The 20,929-nt window shown below is 45.1% G+C and overlaps 1 long non-coding RNA gene across 2 annotated transcripts in view; it reads right to left on the reverse strand.

Moving 5' to 3' along the window:
- Positions 1-20,929, reverse strand: part of LOC117874307 — a 440,105-nt gene that overhangs the window by 98,165 nt on the left and 321,011 nt on the right. Inside the window, exon 2 of one of the 2 annotated variants that reach the window (XR_004644940.1) lies at positions 7,851-7,981. The exons of the other annotated variant lie outside the window; for it this stretch is intronic. This is a non-coding gene — a long non-coding RNA (uncharacterized LOC117874307). The remainder of the gene's footprint in view (positions 1-7,850; positions 7,982-20,929) is intronic. 2 annotated transcript variants of the gene reach the window in all.

The raw sequence follows: 20,929 nt of genomic DNA on the forward strand, positions 1-20,929 counted from the left end.
TTCCCAAGCCCATCACAGACATGGAGCAAAATCCAAATTTGGGGAGGTTGGGATACAGGGTGTTGGTTTAAGTCTAGTTTAGCAGTTCAGAAGTTCAGTCATAGTACTCCAGAGAACTTGCCAAAGAGAGCCTTTGATTTTGCCACAACTCCCCTGTGGGCAACAGGGAGAAATCATGTGCAATGGTGAGGAAGCAGATCACAGGCTTACTCTAAGCTGAGGCTACTGATTCTTCAGAAACCAGGAAGATGGACTACTAGGAACTGGATGATGGAGTCAGGAGTGGAAATACAGAAGAAGGTGGCCCAGTAGCCAGCAACACAATGGGCAGAGAGGATGGGGTAGGTACATAGGTACAGAAGCTTGAGATTGTTGGAGATGAGGTGGAGGCTCTGTGGCCCCAGTCATAATGGGAAATGTTTGTGCACCAAACAAAAATGTGCAAAGGACTTCCTGTGACTCTGAGGAGAACATGGCCTACCCCAGGACTGGCATGTGATTGCCACATTTGTTTGAAGAACATGGTCCTAATCTGAATGCATGTATTTCATATAAACACTGATGTTCTATAGCAATACAGAAAATACAGTGGGGATATTTGCTAAGATAAATGTACAGTCCACTGGTATTCTGGACACAGAATAGTATGTAAAGTAATAGCAAAAACAAACAGCTTAGGAAAAATAAAGCAAGGTGTCTATATAATTCCTGAAAAGGATTTATAACCTACATAAACATGATCACAAACCCAGTGGCAAACAGATTCAAGCTACCTCAGGAAGCTGCTTAGTTCAGATGTCAGAATTCAGAAGTCTGCCACCCTATCTATGTTTATTCAAAGAGATCTACTCAAGACATATAATACTGTAGCACATGAATGTACTGTCCTTTTCTTGGTAGGCACTTGAGTTTTGATCTTTTCACGGCTTGGATTCATGTTCAAGGACAGGGCACTCAAGTAATCTTCTGAATGCACTTTGTGCCGTATGTCCTGATGAAAGATCTTCATAAAAAAAGAAACTTACAACATCTGGCCACTGTGCTTCCATTTAGCAAACTACTGAAAGACTTAAATGGAGATATATACTGAGGGGTCAGCACCCAAAGTGTAATATGCATGGCAGGGAAGCTTTCAATCACCTGTCATCTGGAGTCAAGTTGCTATAAATCTTACAAAGAAGATTTTTTTTCTTCACTGTGTTTTTATGAGAAACAGGTTACTGATAATAACTGGTCTGACACTTCGACCTATTTCCTAGTGAATTTTGCATCAGTATTTTACTACACATACACTGCAGGGATAAAATTTACTCAGACCTGCATGACATTTCTGTTCTCCTTAGATACACAGATCTTACATTGACATCAATGTGAGATCCACAGCTGTAGGATTAGCAGACTGTCGGCACTGATCTGTTGCACAGATCTGAGTGTATAATTTTAAACCATTTGTGTGTACTTAAGAACTGCTGGCAACTTCTGTTTGGACCCTCTGTTTTTAGTTTGGGCTATTATTATTTCTATTAGAGTAGCACCTAGAGGCCACAACCAAGATCAGGGCACTAAACAAACATAGAAAGAGAACAGTGCCTGTTCCAAAGAGTTTAACAAATTATATAAACAAGACCAAGGGTTGTAAAATAGGAATATAATTATTCCCATTTTACAGTTAGGGAACTGAGGCACAGACAGATTAAGTGACTTGCCCAAAAATTAAACAGGAAGTTAGTGGCAGGGCTGGGAATTGAGATGAGATGTTCTTAATCCCGGTCTACTGTTTTAAACCATAAGGCCATATTTCCTCTCACTAGTTCAGAGAACACAGGCCAGTTGCAGAGTTTAGATCCTAATCCAGATTTGAATGTCTCCAAAATTCAGATCCAGGGCTTTTTGTTTAGCCACGTCTGTATTATTCAGTGCATGCAATTCTCAACAAATGCCAATGGGCATTTAATGCATGGAAAGAGGGTGGAGGTAACAGACCTGCAATGCAGATAGGAGATCCACAGCGCAAATTAGAGAGGGGAGTTTTGCCCAGAGAGAGCACACATTTAAATTTTTGTTCAAAAGTGTCAAGTACAAAACAACAACAAATTGTAAATAAAACTAAGTAGATCTGTAAATGTAAATCTGTTTTGTCCTAATGTAATTTAGGAAAGACTTCATCTGTTCCAGAGTAGAAAATGATGAGGCAAGCCGTGACACCACTGTTACGTGTGTTATTTAACAGATCTATACTTTCTAATAAAGAACCAGAAGAAATAAAAAAACTATTGATCTTTTATTGACTTCCTTGTGAGTATAGTTAATGTTGACACAAATCAATCACAATAAAGTTAAAAGGATGATATAGTGTAACATGACCTGGGTTGGAAGTGGATGTTTAATTACTAGAACCAGAAATTTTAGCATATGCAGAACGGGTATGAGAACAGCATAGTGAGTAGTTTTGAGGCACACTATGTCCTGTATAAGACATTAGAATCTAGCAATGTGTAAACACAATGCAATCTGCATCAAGCAATTGGGTTAGCTGCAGTCATAGTCTCCACTGTATTTGCTGGCACCTTTGGAAAGAAGAAAGGAACACAAAATGGGATGATTTCAATGGAAATTTTTCAGTTATTTCACTAATAAATTTTGGGGTTGTACTGATGCTATTCTTCCTCCCAGCAGAACTGATTATTTTGCATTAAACTGTGGAGGAAGTTAGAGGAAACCCTGCCAAAAATATTTGAATCTCAAAATATGCAAGGAATCTCTTACACGATCCAGATTAAAGTAGATCCAGTGCAGTATATTACAGTAACCCGGCAATAAACAATCATTTAATTTTGATTGTTCTTTCATCTTGAATGTATGGCTTGGGATGGAGGGTGTTCCCCCACCATTACTAAGAAAATGTGGATCTGTCTGAATGAATTACACTGTTACTCAGACAGTGCATGCCAGAATTCCTCAACAAAGTTTTTCTGTTGAGAATCTACATACACTATGGGTACCCAGTAGGGCAGAAGCAGCGACAATCCATGCCTGAGGATAGTGGCAGAGGGACAGAGTGAGGGCTGCCAGCTTCAGCAGTGTTACTGAGTATGCTCTGTCCATGTGCGCATCCTTGGTACAAGCCAAGCAGCAAATCACGGGGGGCGTGACACTACATGTACCCCCCATCCATCGCATTTGGGCAGAACCCCTATCAAGTGAAACCTACCTGTACAGTGTGTACCCATTGCAGTTTTTAGGGTGTCATAGGACACAATGATAGGTGCCATTGTGTCTTTGACTCATGAAGAATTGAAGAGGACATTTTTTTAAAAACTCTCTTGGCCCTAAAAATTAATAAAATCAGGTCTTCAATCCCAGGCTGAGATTTTTCGACTATGGGATTTAGCTACACATCTTACACAAGAGTGGTGGAGCTAACTCCTTTGGTCAGCTCTGTAAATCTCAACCCACTCCCCTTAAAACCAAGAAGATAAAAACAATTTTAAAAGGTAACACTGAACCTAAAGAAGGATTCACTGAATAACTGTATTGACTTCCAAAGATCATGGTAATTATGGGACCTTCTTTGGATTATTCCACGTTAGAGGTGGACCTTTCAATTAACAATTAACAGCAGACAGTGTTGAATAATAAGATTCCGTTAGAACAATGTGTAGCTGTTGGGCATCTGAACCAGCATCTGAAGAGCAAGGTAAAATTCTCAAGGGCATGTAGAAGCTGTTTATGCTTCTCTAAGATTCTGTATTTTTGAACAGTTTCTAAATAAGGCATTTCAGAAACTAAGCACCTACCTTAGGAAGTGGGAGAGGAACAGACTTTTAGAAGGTTTGGCCTCACAGTGTACAAATTAAAGGCCTATCATAGGACAGCACCACCTGATGTGCCATCTTGCAGCAGGCCATAGCATGACAGGCACATCTGCCTCAGTTTCCCTCCTGCAGACTCCCCAGAGATAGGCCACAGTGTCATTTGGAGGACAAATAGCCCTTGTGGGATTAATTTATTACAGAATTCCAGTGCACACAAACCACCACCATAGTCTTGAACTCCCCCAGGATAGTTCAAGCAGTAAGTGCAACATATAGCTCCACTGTCTCTCACCACCACACAGCTCTCACCAGCACAGCCCCAGACTCTGCCAGTTGTCTCCTGTACTTGTACCAGGCTAGCCACCCCAACCCTTCCAACTGGAGTGCAGCCCCATTCCTCCCAGCGGGAATCCCACAGTCTCTCTGCTGGAGCATTCTTCACTCCCCCAGACCCTCTCATTGTTCCTCTGGATTCAGCTGTCTGACTCTGGAGATATCAGCAGGTAAACTCCTCCACTACTCCTCTGCCTTCAGCCCTCTCTGGCCCTTGGCTTCAACTTAGAGCCAGCAGGCAACTCCCTCTGCTGCTCCTCATGTCTTCAGCCCTTTGGCCCTGGCTCAATAAAAAGAGACCACAAACCTTTCCTGCTGCTCTCCTTAGCTTCAGCCTTCACCCAGGAAACACCTTCTGCTTCTTTCCAGGACCTTCCCCAGACTCCTGGTAGCTCACCTGCCCCAGACTCCCACTAAGGCAGGTCCAATTCCCAAGGTCTCTCCCCTCAGATTCTCCCTGGTCCTTTATAACCCCAGGTGCTGCTCTGCCCTCTTAATTGGCCAAATTCTGGACCAGGGGCGGGAGATGGACATACTTAATTTACTGAGGCCTGACTGTAACAGGGCTTTATTGTACCTATCATAAGGCACTCCCTCAGCTACCCGATATGCTACTGGCCGGTTTGTGTGGTCTCCTACTCAATATTCATATGGATGGGCAGTCTGTATTTATATGTCCTTTGCCCCTGTACTGACAACACACCACCAGTAGTATCCTAGGGGCACTCTTGTTTGCCTATGGCATCCCCTTCCTAGGCTTTAATGACTGCAGCTCTTCAAACTTCTTTCCCACCCTCCCTTACTGTGGGGGCAGCTCTTTCCCTGAAAAGTCTGCCTCCACATACTCCTTTACTAACTTTACAGTGGCGTCCAGCAACTCTGGCTGGTGCCTTTGGACCCAGACTTTTGCAACCTTGGGGAGATGGTGTGTGAACTGTTCCAGAATAACTATGCATTATGGCCACCACATCTTGTCTTTCTGGCCTCAACCCGCAACTGGCCCAGTCCAATAGTTTTTGTGCAAATGCACACGTATACACCTCTGTTCTAGCTGGCTGCCATACATTTGTGGAAGTATTTCTCTGCTAACAGGCCTATACTGCCTAGAATAACAGCCTTCAGTGTGTCATAATCCTTGGCTTGGTGCTCACTTAGACCCATAGAAGCCACTTGGGCCTCATCAGTAAGGAACTAGTTACAGCACCCACATGCCTTTGTCCTGTCCAGCTCTCAGTCACCTGTTCAAACATTACCAAAAAGGTATCAAGATCATCCTCTGGGGGCATCTTCCTTGGTCCCAGGCCAGCCACCTGATACACAGTTTCCGACCCTCTGCAGAAGCTGCTGCTGTACCTGGGACTGCTCCTTAATGAACTCCTGTAATGCTCACTGCTGTTCTGCCTGCTAACCCAGAAGTGCACGTCTCTCTGATTGCTGGGTTTTCTGCACCTCTTTGTCATTGAATGAGCACAGCATCTCATCCATCGCATCCAAATCCCCTTCCTTCATGCAGGTCACCCCTGGAGGCTCCTTCTCTCAACCAGACGGGTTAAGATGCCAGACAAGCCCCTTCGTGTCACAACGTGTGCCCTCAGCTACCTGGCTATACTGCTAGCCTCAGCTATACTGCCTGGCCCATTTCTGTGGTCTCTTATTCTCAATATACACAGTCCATTTCTTTTTCCCCATGTGTATCTTTAATCTTTAGATTCCCAGCATTGCAGAACATAGTACAGGCATGTGGCAGGAGGAGCCTTCCACCCAGCTCATTCTCTGAGCTTCCCCATTATTTTCTAGTCATACCAATTATATAGCTTCCCTTATTGAGCTAATTACCTCATTAGCCTAATCATTGCCCCATGGGTCAACAGTTTCTACATAACAGGTTAATTGCCTCCAGTTCAGCCTGTAATCGTCTCTATTAGACAATAATCTAAGTGACCAGGGTGCAACAGCTAGCACTCCGTCACAGTACCATTAAGGCCCAGTCACACATTCTTCCTCCCAAGCTATAGGAAGAGCAAATTCACTCTATCCCTTTAAGAGTGTGCAGTTTCAATTTCCCTCCTCCCGTCCATTTTGAGAGGCCCAGGAACTGTTAGCAGGTAACAGTTTTTTCACCTAAGAGTGTCTAGGGACTGGAATTGTTACCAACTGGTGTGTGAGAGTAGTGGAGGGTGCATGGAGAGGGAAGGCTCCTCCTTTGTCCTTCCTCCCCTGCACCCCCTCCCCTTTCTACATGACTGCACAGTTGCCATGCTCAATTTGGCTCTACACTGTAATGTTTCACTTCCTGCAGAAAGATAGGATCAATGTACATGAAGGAGCAAAGGAAATTCCCAGCTCGCCACAAAGAATGAACTATTGGGATAAGATAAGATATTCTCTGTTTGTGTCAATACTGACCAAAAACTGAGGGCTGATCATCCCCGTGGAAAGAGGCTCGGGGTAAGAGGAATCGTGACTATAAAGAGGCCTGCTTGCCCATACAAAATGGACTATAACACCAGCCCAAAAAATCTTATGTTCCCAGAGCATCCATAGGCGGTCATGCCACCGAAGTAGTCCTGGCCGCCAGCATTCTTGGTAGCACAGTTCCAATGGAGCCAATAACCACAGACTCCTTTGGCTGTGAATTCTGACTCCCTTGGGAGGAGGATTCCCATGAGAGAGGTGTGGGGGAGGGGGCTCTAAAATGGTAACACATCCCCAGACAACATTAACTTTGCTTGAGAGAGACTATGGAATGGTGGAAGGGAGGAGGAACGAAGCACCTGGGACCCACCCCCACCAAAATTGGTGCCATCCATCTCCTACTCCTGTTGCCTTTTCCTGACTCCAGAAGGAGGAGGAGGACAAAGCAGTGAAGACACAGGCACAACAGACTCCCTTCTGCACACAGCTCTTAGCGGGAAAATCCCTTTCACAATAAGTATCTCAGCATCTATCTTTTCATTTGTACCACTTTACTTCGTAAATTCTCCACAAAAAGCTTTCAATGTTTTGTTGTCTCCAGCGGCAGCAAGTGATTTATGCAGAACAAAAAGGGTTTGTTTTAAAAGTTCATCTCCATCCTTTTGCTCTGTTCCAAAGTTTATGCATTCTTACAGATCTAAGTTTAAAAGGACAGGAAAATTCCTGGTATTTAAAAACATTTTTTAAAGTGTTTTACGTGCCAAAATCAGAAAAAAATGTGGAAAGGTGAAGTGAAATAGGTCTCCTTCTAAGTGAATAAATGTTTCTTTCATTTCTGTTTCTCTTTCAGTTGGTTGCTATTAATTTAAAACTTTCCTGACATTCTACAGGCAATAAAACGGACCAAAATGTTCTTTGCTGTCAAATGTAAGGCTTTCTATAGCTGTTTATAAATCACACTTTCAAAGACAGCTGACAAATTGTAAATATACATGCAAATAAGGATCACATCAATTTCTATAACATGGTGGAACTAGTGCTTTTGTGGCCACTGCTCCCTGATGTTCCTAAAAACATGGGAAATAGGAAGAAGCGAGAAGTCTTTAAGGCAAGAAACAAAAAATGAAAATCAAATAGACCAAGACAATAAAGCCAGTTTTTCTAACCCTCCCCCTTTTAGTTATAACCCACTGACACTTTCTTGTTATTGTTAACTTGTTTACTGTATGGCTCACTGCAGAAACCACTTTTTGAAGAAAATAAATTGTTTTCAAGAAAAGATTATACCTTGGGTTGAACTGTGCAGGAAATTATTCTATTCCTGTTAGTTATATGGTGGAAAGGGTCACTCTGTTGAGACATTTCAGGAGCTTTTTTGGAAACTCGGATCTTCATTTTAGTTTTCCAACCATCCCCTCCTATTAAGCATAAAAGGTTATCAATGGTATCTGCATTAATTACCATTTTTGCTCAGCCTATTTTTATATAAAATGTGACCCAGTTTTAAATATAGAAAAAGAAAACACTTTTGTTACAACCTGTCCTGTAGAATGTCTGTCTCATTCTCTTTTTCCTTTCCCAGTTATGGCTTTCTTTTCCAGTTATGTGAGCTCATGCAAAGGATACTTCTGCATGCTCGGTGTGTAAGCTATGTTGGTGAGGGATTCTAGATCCATTCTATGACATAAATGTGGCATCAAAAGAAGCTGCAGCTACAGAGTTTGGTGCAGGGATAAGAGTTGGAGCAGGATGGAAGGGGGTAACTTGCACCTTCTGTATTCTGATGCAATTGGGGAGTTGCTGGATGTAGGACTGCCTCAGTCACACATCCTTTAGCCTTCAATATGCCCCATGTCCACACTGGAACATCCTCCTCAGGCTGTACCATGGGGCTGGGTGCCAATCCAGACCTGCCCCTGGGAGGAAGGTCCTTTGTTAGGGGCATTCCCTAGGCATTGTTCAGCTGCTTTCTGGCTATTTTGTACCAGTATCCCTGCTACAAAGTGGCCAAAGGTCTACCAGAAACTGGGCCCTGCATGCCTCTGAACTGACTCCAAGCTGTCCTCAGGTGATATAATGCCAAGGAAGCCCAACTGACAGCTGCCTTTTTGCCTGATGGAATTTGGAGAGGAGACCAGCGAGTCAACTGGTGCTGGCAGGGCCCGTATTAACTTACCCACTGTAGTCACAGAGCCCTACAGATGAGATGATGAGATGGAGAATGGTGTAGTTCTTCCCCCAGCCACCCCTTGCCCTGCCCACATCAACAATGATTAGCCTGGACCCAACAAAACACCCAGTGAGGGTCAGGGTCAAGAACGGGGGTGAGCAATAATGTTCCAGAGGCAGCACTTCTCTCTGCCCTCAGCAGAATTGTGCTGGGGCTTTGTCCTTTCCACCTCCATGGAGATGAAGGGGATGGTATGGCTCAAGTTGATTCACATTGTTTGTGAAAGGAGGTACCTGTTTACATACAACTTAGGGGTAAAATGATATCACACAGTTTTCTCCACATTGTCTCCCCTGTTGCCTAGTGATGATGATACTCTCCAGGGCACTCACTATCCAAGCTTTCATAAGTGCTAAACTCAGTCAAACTTTGGAATAAAATGAAAATAAAGGCTACACTGCCCCAGTCTCAAAGTGGGAAAACAAAATTATATTAATTGGCTAAGTCATCTAGTCCTAATTATCAAAGCTATAATTTTCCTAGACCCTCTCCCTCACCATTGGTAAATAATACTAATTTATTGGCCACAATAATGTGATAGTCACAAAGGCACAATCCATTAAGACTTAAATGTAATACTGACAAGTAAAAATTTATGATTTGAGAAAATGCTTTTAGGATTTGCAGCATTAGGGCCCAATTCTGCAAACCCTTACTCACATGTTTGAAATGAATGAGGCTGCTGATGGGCAAGATAGTACAGTGGCAATTTGCCTCGAGTAAGGAACAATGCATAGCCGTGCTGCCCAGAGATGAAGCAGGGATCAGCTTGTTATTCAGAGTCACAGTATGATCCCCCATTGCTCTGGGGGAATTAATTAATCCAAGCCATATAATTGGCATAGTTTACTTCCTCCTTCATGGTAGCTCAACAGTCAGAGTCAAGGCTCCATCCACTCCCTACCCACTGGCATGGAAAAGGGGAGGCAGTGGTCCTGGGGAGGCTTCTGTTAGCCTCCCACAATCACCCATGATATGGACAGCCCATGCAAAGATCTTTCAAGCCTTACTCCTTGTACAAGTATGTAAGGTAGCTCTTCAATTGCACCGTATGTGGGAGTTTATACAATGGGCTCTTCTGTGATACGCACATATAAGCACCCCCCAGGTTTTATGCGGGGCTGCCAGCCTCATGCCCCGCTCCCCAGCCGCTGGCTCCGAGCATAAAACCTGAGGGTGTTTCCTGTGCCTATGCCCTGTTCCCAGCCCTCCGCCCACACTCCACTCCCCAAGACCTCGTCTCACCTGGGGCTTGGGTCCTGGCCACCAGCCCCAATCCTGCTCCCAGGCCTCCGCTCGCAGGGCTCGCCCCACTTCCAGCCCTGCGCCCGGGGCTCTGTTCCTGGGGCCCCAGCTGCTGGCCCCATGCCCGGCCGCACAGCCGGGGCTCTGCTCTTGGCCTCGCATGTGGGGTCTTGGCTGCCAGCCCCTGCCCCCGGGCTCCATTCCTGTCCCCACACCCGTCCCCAGCTGTGGCCTCAGCCCCCTTACCCGTCTGGGTCCCCCACCCTCCTGGAGACAAAGCCCTGCTCCCAGCCTCAGGGAAGGGCAGAGAGGGGTAAGGGGGCTGACTTTAACCCCCCACACACTACTAAAAATGTTCCAGCACCACTGCACACAGTACATGTATACAGTGTTCTAAATCTCATACGTGCTGTATTACCACAGGTGACAAAAAGTTACCCTGTTTTACACTCAGCTAGGATCTTAAATCCTCTGCAGGCAATACATTGGAAATATTGTAGTGAATGATGTGTTTGTTGTTTTTTTCCCCTCTCAGTGATCACAGAAACAAAAAAACAACACCCCCACATACCTAAAATAAACTGAAAACTTAGCTTTTTACCTTAATGAACAGCTGCCTTATATACAGATAGCATTTATATAGAAAGCTATTGCTGCAGCCACTGGTGACATAAAGAAATGTTTGGCAAGAGCAAATGCTGAGTCATATAAAACTGACAAAATAATATGGGTAGTTATCACCAAAATACATTATTTATCCCTGAAACCCATTGACGCCTGTGCTTACACAGGAACCCTCCTGTGATATTGAAGGCCAAAGTATCTTCTCTCCCTAACAACAGTGTTGTATCTTTGGCAACTCTAGCAGGAACTCAAAAAAATCAATAGCACTTCATGAGCAAGGTCTCGGTCTTCTTCTTTTACGAGGATTCTGTCAATGCAAGTGGCCATTACTGTACTTTAAAGGCATGATATAAAATTGCTTCAACAAGATATAAGACACACGGTTTGAAAGAACCTGGTGAGTGTATTTTAGTCAAAGTTAAATAGTTTCATCACGTAATTACTTCTATTGGCACATCTCCAGCTGGATACACACATGAAGGGTATATGCTTTCTATTATGGGTGGGGAAATTGTAAGGGAGGTCTGTCAATTTGATTCAGGTTGATCTAAACAAGGTCAAACTGCTAAAATGGAGCCACAACCAAGCATCCGATACTACTGGCAGTAACAACAAAGTTGCTGTTGTCATCCCCCCCTCTAACTCCCCCCCCCACACACACACACACTTTTGTTTTTAAAGTGGTCTGAAAGTAGTTTTGGTTTTATAGCTGCAAAATATTTCATCCTGATTTGCAGACTGGTAATCCATTTTCTAAGTACTGTTTAGAATTTATTCAGGGGTTAAAGGAAACTGTTGGTTCCTATAACTGATTCACTGTATGTGACAAAATTTAACTTTTGTACTATATGAGCTCCACTAAAACCATTAGTTGATTGTCTCTTTGTGATTAAATTTCACCACTTATGCAATACTATGCCAATGACAGTCTGTCTAGTCTGTTTTTGTTTTCTTTTGTTTAAAATATGCGTATCTCAGAAAGCTAGTTTGCAATAATGAGAAAAATGACACAAACTGATCCCTGACAATTAAGACAAAATACCTGCTAGTACCAAAAAAAATTCGTACAGGACAGTAGGGGCAAGATTGCCACTTCCTGACTGTAGGGATGGGAGAGGAGGACGGGGTTGCATGCCAGCAGCACCTCCCTGATACCTTGTGTCTCAGGCATGCACAGTCCTTCTAGGACAGAACAGAAGTAGCAGCTGCATCTGCTAGGCCTGGTCTACACTAGGCGTTTATGTCGAAGTTAGCGCCGTTACATCGAATTAACCCTGCACCCGTCCACACCGCGAAGGTATTTAGTTCGACATAGAGGTCTCTTTAATTCGACTTCTGTACTCCTCCCCGACGAGGGGAGTAGCGCTAAATTCGACATGGCCATGTCGAATTAGGCTAGGTGTGGATGGAAATCGACGTTAATAGCTCCGGGAGCTATCCCACAGTGCACCACTCTGTTGACGCTCTGGACAGCAGTACGAGCTCGGATGCTCTGACCAGCCACACAGGAAAAGCCCCGGGAAAATTTGAATTTGAATTCCTTTTCCTGTCTGGCCAGTTTGAATCTCATTTCCTGTCTGGACATCGTGGCGAGCTCAGCAGCACTGGCAACGATGCAGAGCTCTCCAGCACTGATGGCAGTGCAAGCTCAGAATAGAAAGAGGGCCCCAGCATGGACTGATCGGGAAGTCTTGGATCTCATCGCTGTGTGGGGCGATGAGTCCGTGCTTTCCGAGCTGCGATCCAAAAGACGGAATGCAAAGATCTATGAGAAGATCTCTAAAGACATGGCAGAGAGAGGATACAGCCGGGATGTAACGCAGTGCCGCGTGAAAATCAAGGAGCTGAGGCAAGGCTACCAGAAGACCAAAGAGGCAAACGGACGCTCCGGATCCCATCCCCAGACATCCCGTTTCTACGAGGCACTGCATTCCATCCTCGGTGCGGCCGCCACCACTACCCCACCACTGACTGTGGACTCTGAGGATGGGATAGTGTCCACGGCCGGATCCTCGGACATGTTAGCGGACGGGGAAGATGAGGAAGGAGATGAGGAGGACGAGGCAGTCGACAGCGCTCACAACGCTGATTTCCCCGACAGCCAGGATCTCTTCATCACCCTTACAGAGATCCCCTACCAACCCTCCCCAGCCGTTACCCCGGACACAGAATCTGGTGAAGGATCATCCAGTAAGTGTTGTAAACATCTAAACATTTATTTGTAACAGAACATGATTATTAACAATGTAAAAAATGGGTTTCTCATGATTACTTTGAATAACTTAACGGTTCAGTCATGGGCAGTGCAAGTATTTCAAAAAAATCTAGCAATGTCCGGTTTTGCATGATTGTCCTGCCCAAGCCGCTCTACTGTGTAGTCCCTGCTACTGCAGCTACAGTAAGATGCGGTCTATATGTCCGGGGATGGAGCAGAAATCCTCCTGGGACATCTCAAGGAAGCTCTCCTGCAGGTAATTTGAAATCCGCTGCATTAGGTTCTTGGGGAGAGCGGCCTTATTGGGTCCTCCGTAGTAGGACACGTTGCCGCGCCACGAGACTAGCAAGTACTCCGGAATCATTGCTTGGCACAGCATGGCGGCATACGGCCCTGGTCTTTGGAGGCTTTCCCGGAGCATTCTCTGTCTGTCGCTCTCAGAGATCCTCATGAGGGTGATGTCGCTCATGAAGACCTGCTTTGAATGAGGTAGGGGAATGTTATTAGTGTTGGCTGGTTTGCAGCCACGCGGTGGAGGCGGGAAAGGGTCAGCCGAAAGGGATCGTTCCCGGGGACAGCCGCGAGGGTGTGGGACAGGAGCAAACTTCCTGCTTGCCGGATTGCTGGCAGCAGGGACCGACATTGATTTCAATGTGAAATGAGGCCATTGCTAATATTAAAGTTTTAAGCTGCCACGAATCTACGGCTTACCATGTCTGCCTGCAACAGAAATTCCGTTGTCCTGACAGGGTTCTCAAAAGTGCTCTGCAAAACCACAGACAGTGAATGCGAAGGCCGAGAATTCGACCTTGTGCTGAGTGCGCATGTGATAGGTGCTGTGCATGGTCCTGTTCACAGAGAAAGACTATGTTCTTTGTTCACAACTACATTTATCTTTCTGAGGAATTCACTCCCTTTTTCCCATTCCCACAGCCCCATCTGCGACTGTCTCACAACCTAGCCTGTCATCACACTCCCAGAGGCTAGGGAGGATTAGGCATAAGAAGAAGAGGACACGGGAGGACATGTTCTCCGAGCTTATAGCCTGCTCCAGAGCACAGGCAGCACAGCAGACCCAGTGGCGGGAGAACTTGTCCCAAATGCACCAAGCCAACATGGATCGGGAGGAGAGGTGGCGTCAGGAAGACCAGCAGGCGACTCAAACCCTGCTTGGACTACTGAGGGAGCAAACGGACATGCTCCGGCGCCTTGTGGATGTTCTGCAGGAACGGAGGCAGGAGGACAGAGCCCCGCTGCAGTCCATCTCTAACCGCCCTCCCCCGCCACCAAGTCCCATACTCCCTTCACCCAAAGTGCACAGAAGGAGAGGCGGCAGAGTCCCTGCTAACTCTCACTGCACCCCTGCAGAGAGCTCGAGCAGCAGAAGGCTCTCAGTCCCCAAAGTTTGACAAGTTCTTTCCTTCCCGCCTGACACAAGCCCCCGTCCAAGTTTCACTTCCCAGTCCCCTGTGTAGTTGTTAATAAAAAATATGTTTCTGTTAACTACTGTTTCCATCATGTTCTTTTGGAGGAGGGGGGGAAAGGGGGTTGGTAATTGGACAGGACAGTCACCTTTGGCAGGGTACATAGTCGGGGGCAGGCACAGCAGCAGGGCACATACATAGTGCAGTGATGCAGTGACTACTTACCCTGGTTAGTCTGGGAAGTTCTTTTCATGTTATGTGGTGGGAGGTGGGTTGCTCTGTGACTTTGTGGCACGGGAGGGCAGTTAGAGATCTGAAGCGGCGGTCCTTAGGCAGGATCACAGAGCCACACAGCAGGGGATCTGTAAGCGTCCCCCCCCGCCACAAAGTCACATAGTACCCCCATACACACAGTCCCTATCAGGAGGGGTGACAGGCTCCGTTGAAAGAACCATCCCACCGCACCGGAGCCTGTCAGTCCTTCAGTTTAGAAGCTGCATTCGCGCGACTACACTACACCCGCTCCGCACCACAGTCTGCGTCCCAGTTTTAAAAAATTCCCGCGAAAACAGTATTACAGAAAACGGTGTGCTTTAACAAAGTAGAACTATTTTTATTTTGAAACGTGTGTTGGAAGTGGGGTGAAGGCTTCTCTGTACACAAAATTAGAAAGTCACAGGTTACCCTGCTCACTCAGGAACTTTGCTTTCAAAGCCTCCCGGATGCACAGCGCTTCCCGCTGGTCTCTTCTAATCGCCCGGCTGTCTGGCTGTGAGTAATCAGCAGCCAGGCTAATTTCCTCAACCTCCCACCCCGCCATAAAGGTCTCCCCCTTGCTCTCACAGAGATTGTGGAGCACACAGCAAGCTGCTATAACAATGGGGATATTGGTTTCGCTGAGATCACAGCGAGTCATCAAGCTTCTCCATCTCCCCTTGAGACGTCCAAAAGCACACTCCACCACCATTCTGCACTTGCTCAGCCGGTAGTTGAAGAGTTCTTTTTCAGTGTCCAGGGCACCTGTATAGGGCTTCATGAGCCAGGGCATTAGCGGGTAGGCTGGGTCCCCGAGGATGACTATAGGCATCTGCACATCCCCAACAGTTATTTTGTGGTCCGGGAAGTAAATACCTTGCTGCAGCCGTCTAAACAGACCAGAGTTCCTGAAAACACGAGCGTCATGAACCTTGCCCGGCCATCCCACGTAGATGTTGGTAAAACGTCCCCTGTGGTCCACCAGTGCTTGCAGCACCATGGAAAAGTAGCCCTTTCTGTTAATGTACTGGCTGGCCTGGTGGTCCGGTGCCAGGATAGGGATGTGAGTTCCATCTATGGCCCCACCGCAGTTTGGGAATCCCATCGCTGCGAAGCCATCTATGATCGCCTCCACGTTTCCCAGGGTCACTACCTTTGGCAGCAGTACATCAACGATTGCCTTGGCTACTTGCATCACAACAACCCCCACGGTAGATTTGCCCACCCCAAACTGGCTCGCGACTGACCGGTAGCTGTCAGGCGTTGCAAGCTTCCAGAGGGCTATGGCCACTCGCTTATGGACAGTCAGGGCTGGTCGCATCCGGGTGTCATTGCGCTTCAGGGCAGGGGACAGCAACTCACAAAGTTCAAGGAAAGTTCCCTTCCGCATGCGGAAGTTTCGCAGCCACTGTGATTCATCCCAGACCTGCAGCACTATGCGGTCCCACCACTCAGTGCTTGTTTCCCGTGCCCAGAATCGCCGTTCCACGGCATCAACATGACCCATTGCCACCGTGATGTCCTCGGCGCTGGGTCCCCTGCTTTCTGAGAGGTCTGTGCTACTCTCACACTTCAGGCCATCACCGCGTTGACGTAGCCTCCTCGCCTGACTTTTCTGCATCTGCCTCAGGGCAACCTGTATGATAAGCTGCGAGGCGTTGAGAGCGGCCACAACTGCAGCGATGGTTGCAGCGGGCTCCATGCTCACAGTGCTGTGGCGTCCGCGCTGTCAATGACTTGAAAAGTGCGCGAAATGATTTCCCGCCGGCGCTTTCAGGGAGGGAGGGAGGGCGGGAGTGAGTGATGGATGGATGACGACAGTTACCCAAAAGCACCCTCGACACATTTTTTTACCCAGAAGGCATTGGTGGCTCGACCCAGAATTCCAATGGGCAGCGGGGACTGCGGGAACTGTGGGATAGCTGCCCACAGTGCACCGCTTCCAATGTCGACGCTTTCCCCGTTAGTGTGGACTCACAAAGTCGAATTACTGTCCTTAGTGTGGACACACACGTTCGACTTTGCAATATCGATTCCAAATATTCGATTTAAGTAAAATCGAACTACTCTCGTAGTGTAGACAAGGCCCTACATCCTTATTTTAGGATGCATGTTGTGTTCCCTGACCCAACTCCACTGGCATACAAAAGGGAGTGAGGCCATGATTCTGCACTTCCTCTTTTCGAGAGCCTAGCATCACTGTTAGATTGGACTCCACTGTGCTATGTTTGGAAAGCAAAGAGTACCTGGATAGTGTCTGGACCATGCACCTTTACCCTTCTTCCACTCCCCCAGTCATGCAGTCATGAAGGGCTAGGCACAATCAATCCCTAAGTATTAACTATTGCCTACACCTAATTGTATTGAACTCTTTTATATATTGTATATACATGCCCAAGGTTCCTAGGCACTATGAATACAAATAAATAACAGTACAAAACCATACCCAAACACTCTGTATATACACATATGCATACATATACACATACACCCTCCACGCAGAGGTGAAATTGATATGATAAATTGCATTTATCAAGCACCTTTGCTCGCCACACTTGTCGACTAATCCATACTGGGAAGTCCTATGGCGTATGTTATGCAGGCTGTCAGACTAGACCATAACAATGGTCACTGCTAGCCTTAAAAATCTACAAAGACCAGGAATATTCCATTCTGAACTAGAGACAGAGTTAAGAACAAGTATCTCACCACACATTAGGGATAGAAACTGGAGTTTTATACCACTGGAGAGACTAAATTCCCACCTTTCCCATCTTATAATGTTTTTTTTTAAACTATTTCAGGTCATTTTTAGAGGTTTCTCCAAAGTTTTAGTCAGACTGTTAGTTATAATTTCTCTCTTTCAGAGGCTGATCCATTTAGACTGATGATATTAAAGTAACCTGCCTTTAAAAGTAAAGGGATGCAACAAATGATACCAATAACATATTTTTAAAAATTCTAGGACATTTCTTTTTTTTTTTTCTGTTAAAGAAAATATTCAGAAAAATGGTGTGGTGCAGTCTATAGGTTTCTTGATATGTGTTTGGGTAGAGCATGCTGTAACAGGGCTCTCACTTCCAAAGCATAGCATAGTTCTTTTCTCACCCCTGTTGCCCTCTGCTGGCCAACCTTGGCAAGTCTTCAGAGGCCCTCCAGTCATGGTACAAAGTCTGAATGAAACCCTTCTAGGGTATTAAAAAGTCCCATAAGTCAACAGTCTATCTGCCCTCACTAGGGTCTTCAGCTCCCACTCTGGGCCTTTTAAACTCAGCCCTTTGTTCAGCTTCCAACTAAACCTTCTTGGAGTTTATGCCTCTTTACTTGGGTCTGGTAGGGGAAGCCAGGTCCAGGCTCCAGCATAGGGATCCCAGCAGCCATGTACTGCTCAACTTCAGTTCTTCGCTGCTATTTCCCTAGGCCTCTTCCTATGGGGCCCTTTTATCTCCAACCCTCTCACAGGGCCAGCATTCTCAGGTCCCTCTCTTTCTGCATTCCCAGCCACGAACTGACTGATTGTCAGGATCCTTTGGCCGGTGAGGAGACCCCTTCTTCACACCTCTGGTGCCACCCAGGAACTGACCTGCTAATGCCAGATAGTGCCTTTTATCTGAGCCTGCTGGACTCTGATTGGCTGTTGTTAGCCCTTCTAGCCCAGGTCTCACTGGTTTTCAAAATGACTGCTTCAAAGAGTCCTCTCTAGGGAAGCCTGGAAGACTCATCTTTGCTATTGTCTTCCTCCCCGCTACCTTCTTGGGGCAGGGTGCAGTAGGACTATGGGGATCCCCACAGGGAGCCACAAAGACCGAATACATCCCGTTACACATGCATAACTCACGTGTGGTTTCATTATATCCACACACCTTGGCTATCTCAAACTCCTGCCAACAAGCACCTTATATCACATCACATTATCACACATATCTGTACACAGATCTCTCTATATGCATTATACTTAGAGTGAAGGCCGCAGCTATGTTTAAGGCTGTCTAAACATTTCTATTAGGAGTCCATACCAAATGTCATATTAAGAATTGCAGGAGCTGATGGTGTGTTCAATTAGTCTGTTGACTGATTAGGTGGTAAATTATGAGATTTTTTGCTCTTACAGGTACAGCAATTTATGGTTCCTGTGTGTTTAATTTGTCATTGCTTCTTAGAATTTCCAAAATACCTATTTTTAAATATATATATATATTATATATATTTACTTACATGTTTTTCTTTTCATGATTCAAACATAATAGTTCCTGTTTATGTCTGTGTCTATATGCCCATGTGGGATCCTTTCTCTGGAGCCTTGGAAGGCGTCCCCTCCATATTGTACAAAGCAATAAAGACATTTCAGTAGCTAATATACTGTTATATCCTCAATGAGTGATCCAGCCTTTAGGAAGGTGCAATATTGTTCTACATTGCCAGGAAGGGAGTAAATTCTATTTGATATCTGGTGCAGCATTTGCTCAGTGGTGTAACTATGCTGCCAGATGCCCCCCTGAATGGAAGCTGAGTCAAGGTTCCGCCCACTATTCGACCTTCTCCCTGCAAAGAGGGACTAGTGGTACTATTCAACAGCACAAGGGAACAACAGGTCACCCAGACACGATCTGGCCCACAGGGGTGTAAGCATATTTGCTGTCATATAATAATAACAGGTACTTATTGCCCAAACGGTCAGATGAGTGAACAGTGCTGGATTTTTTTAAGACTTCATGGCTTAACATTATATAGTTCCTCCCATTTTAAAATGTCACTAACCTATCTGTCCTGTAGTGCATGGGCAGTTTGTCACCCCGTTTAAAGATCCCTTGCACATTCAAATCCTTGGGTAGGAATCTGAAATCCTACCTAACTATGTAAATGCTATTTTTGAGAAGTGACAAGAGCATAACATTTTAAATAACTAGCCATTAATGTCAAAAAAATCAGGTTTACCATACATTTTTGAGATTAAGCTTACAAGTGCCATAAAACAAGCTCTTTACTAGGTAGTTTTTGGTATATAATTTCTTCCACAAAAAGAACAATTTCTGAATAGTTAACACATGTGGCAGGGTAAGCAAGCATAAAAATAATATCTCTGTAAAATGCATACTAAATGATGGAAATAATAACTGGCATATGTGTAATTTGAGTAACGGCCTGAAAACAAAAGGCAAAGTAGTGCAAAAATATGCAAGACTGCAAAGTAAAGTGGTCAGCCCAGGAGATATGTATACAGAGGGAGGAGTGCAGATTTTTGTCATTTTTCAGTTGAGAACACACTGATCTGTGAAGACTAAAAATACTTTTAAGTATTTTCTGCCTAAAAACCAAAAAACCTGGGACAAATTTTATACTATAAACAATTCCGCCAACCTACTGCCAGTAATCAAGGAGATTTTATGGATATTTAATATTAAAATTGTACTGCTTCTCTTAGACAGAAGGGCATGCATTGTTATATGTATGAAATGTGCCACTGTATGTGTGCACTGGTGGAACGACTGCTCTTACAGGGTAGGCAGTGATGTGCATCCATGTATCTTAGAGTGGGCCAGAGCCCTGTAATTTTCGAAGTGGAACAATACAATGTTATTTAGCACAGGTGTTTATGTAATTGTGGTACTGAGAAAAAATCAGTGTTCAATGGCCCCCAAATTCACCCTTCCACCTGTAAAAGGTGGCAAGTGGTCTGCAATATAGACAAATGCCTCCGGAGGCAGTATCCAGAGTCCAAACAGAATTTTAAGCTGCATTAATTTATTGATCTCCTGTGTGAAAAATATTCATTCAAGTGGTGAAATTTCTATTCAGAAAATGAGTTTCCATGAACTGGGAAAGTGATTTCAAATGAAATGACTAAATAATTTTAAATTTCATGCAACATTTACAGTGGCCACACTTTCTTCCCTTTTCTTTATTAGTGCTGATCCTTTAGGGGCTGTCTGTCAATTCCATAGAATCTTTCAAACTTTTTCAATGTGACTACTGTACAGTTTTAAAAATAAAACCCTTTTTGGAGCATGAAAGAGGTGAGCAATTATTTTAAGAGCAGCACAAATATCAGCACTATCAGGCAAGCCCAATGTAGCCCAAATTTCATTCTGACACAAGAATATCTGAACACCCATGAGAAGAAACAGTAACAGCTGCAGGTTGAAGGAGATCAGCTAGCTCTGCCTGATCTGAACTTCTTCAGAGAAGACATCAAAATACACTTGGTCTCCCCCAGTGACTCCACGAGTAAGTATCTCACAAGAAATGGAAAAATAGTCTGCTCCTCCTGTCTCCTCTGCAGGTTTCTTTCTTTCTTTCTCACTAGTATTTTAGCTATATAGATATTTAAGAAATAGAGTGTAAATAAAAAACTTAAAAGGAACCATAAAAAATA

This window comes from Trachemys scripta, chromosome 3 (genome assembly GCF_013100865.1).
Source record: "Trachemys scripta elegans isolate TJP31775 chromosome 3, CAS_Tse_1.0, whole genome shotgun sequence".
NCBI classification, from domain to species: Eukaryota; Metazoa; Chordata; order Testudines; family Emydidae; genus Trachemys; species Trachemys scripta.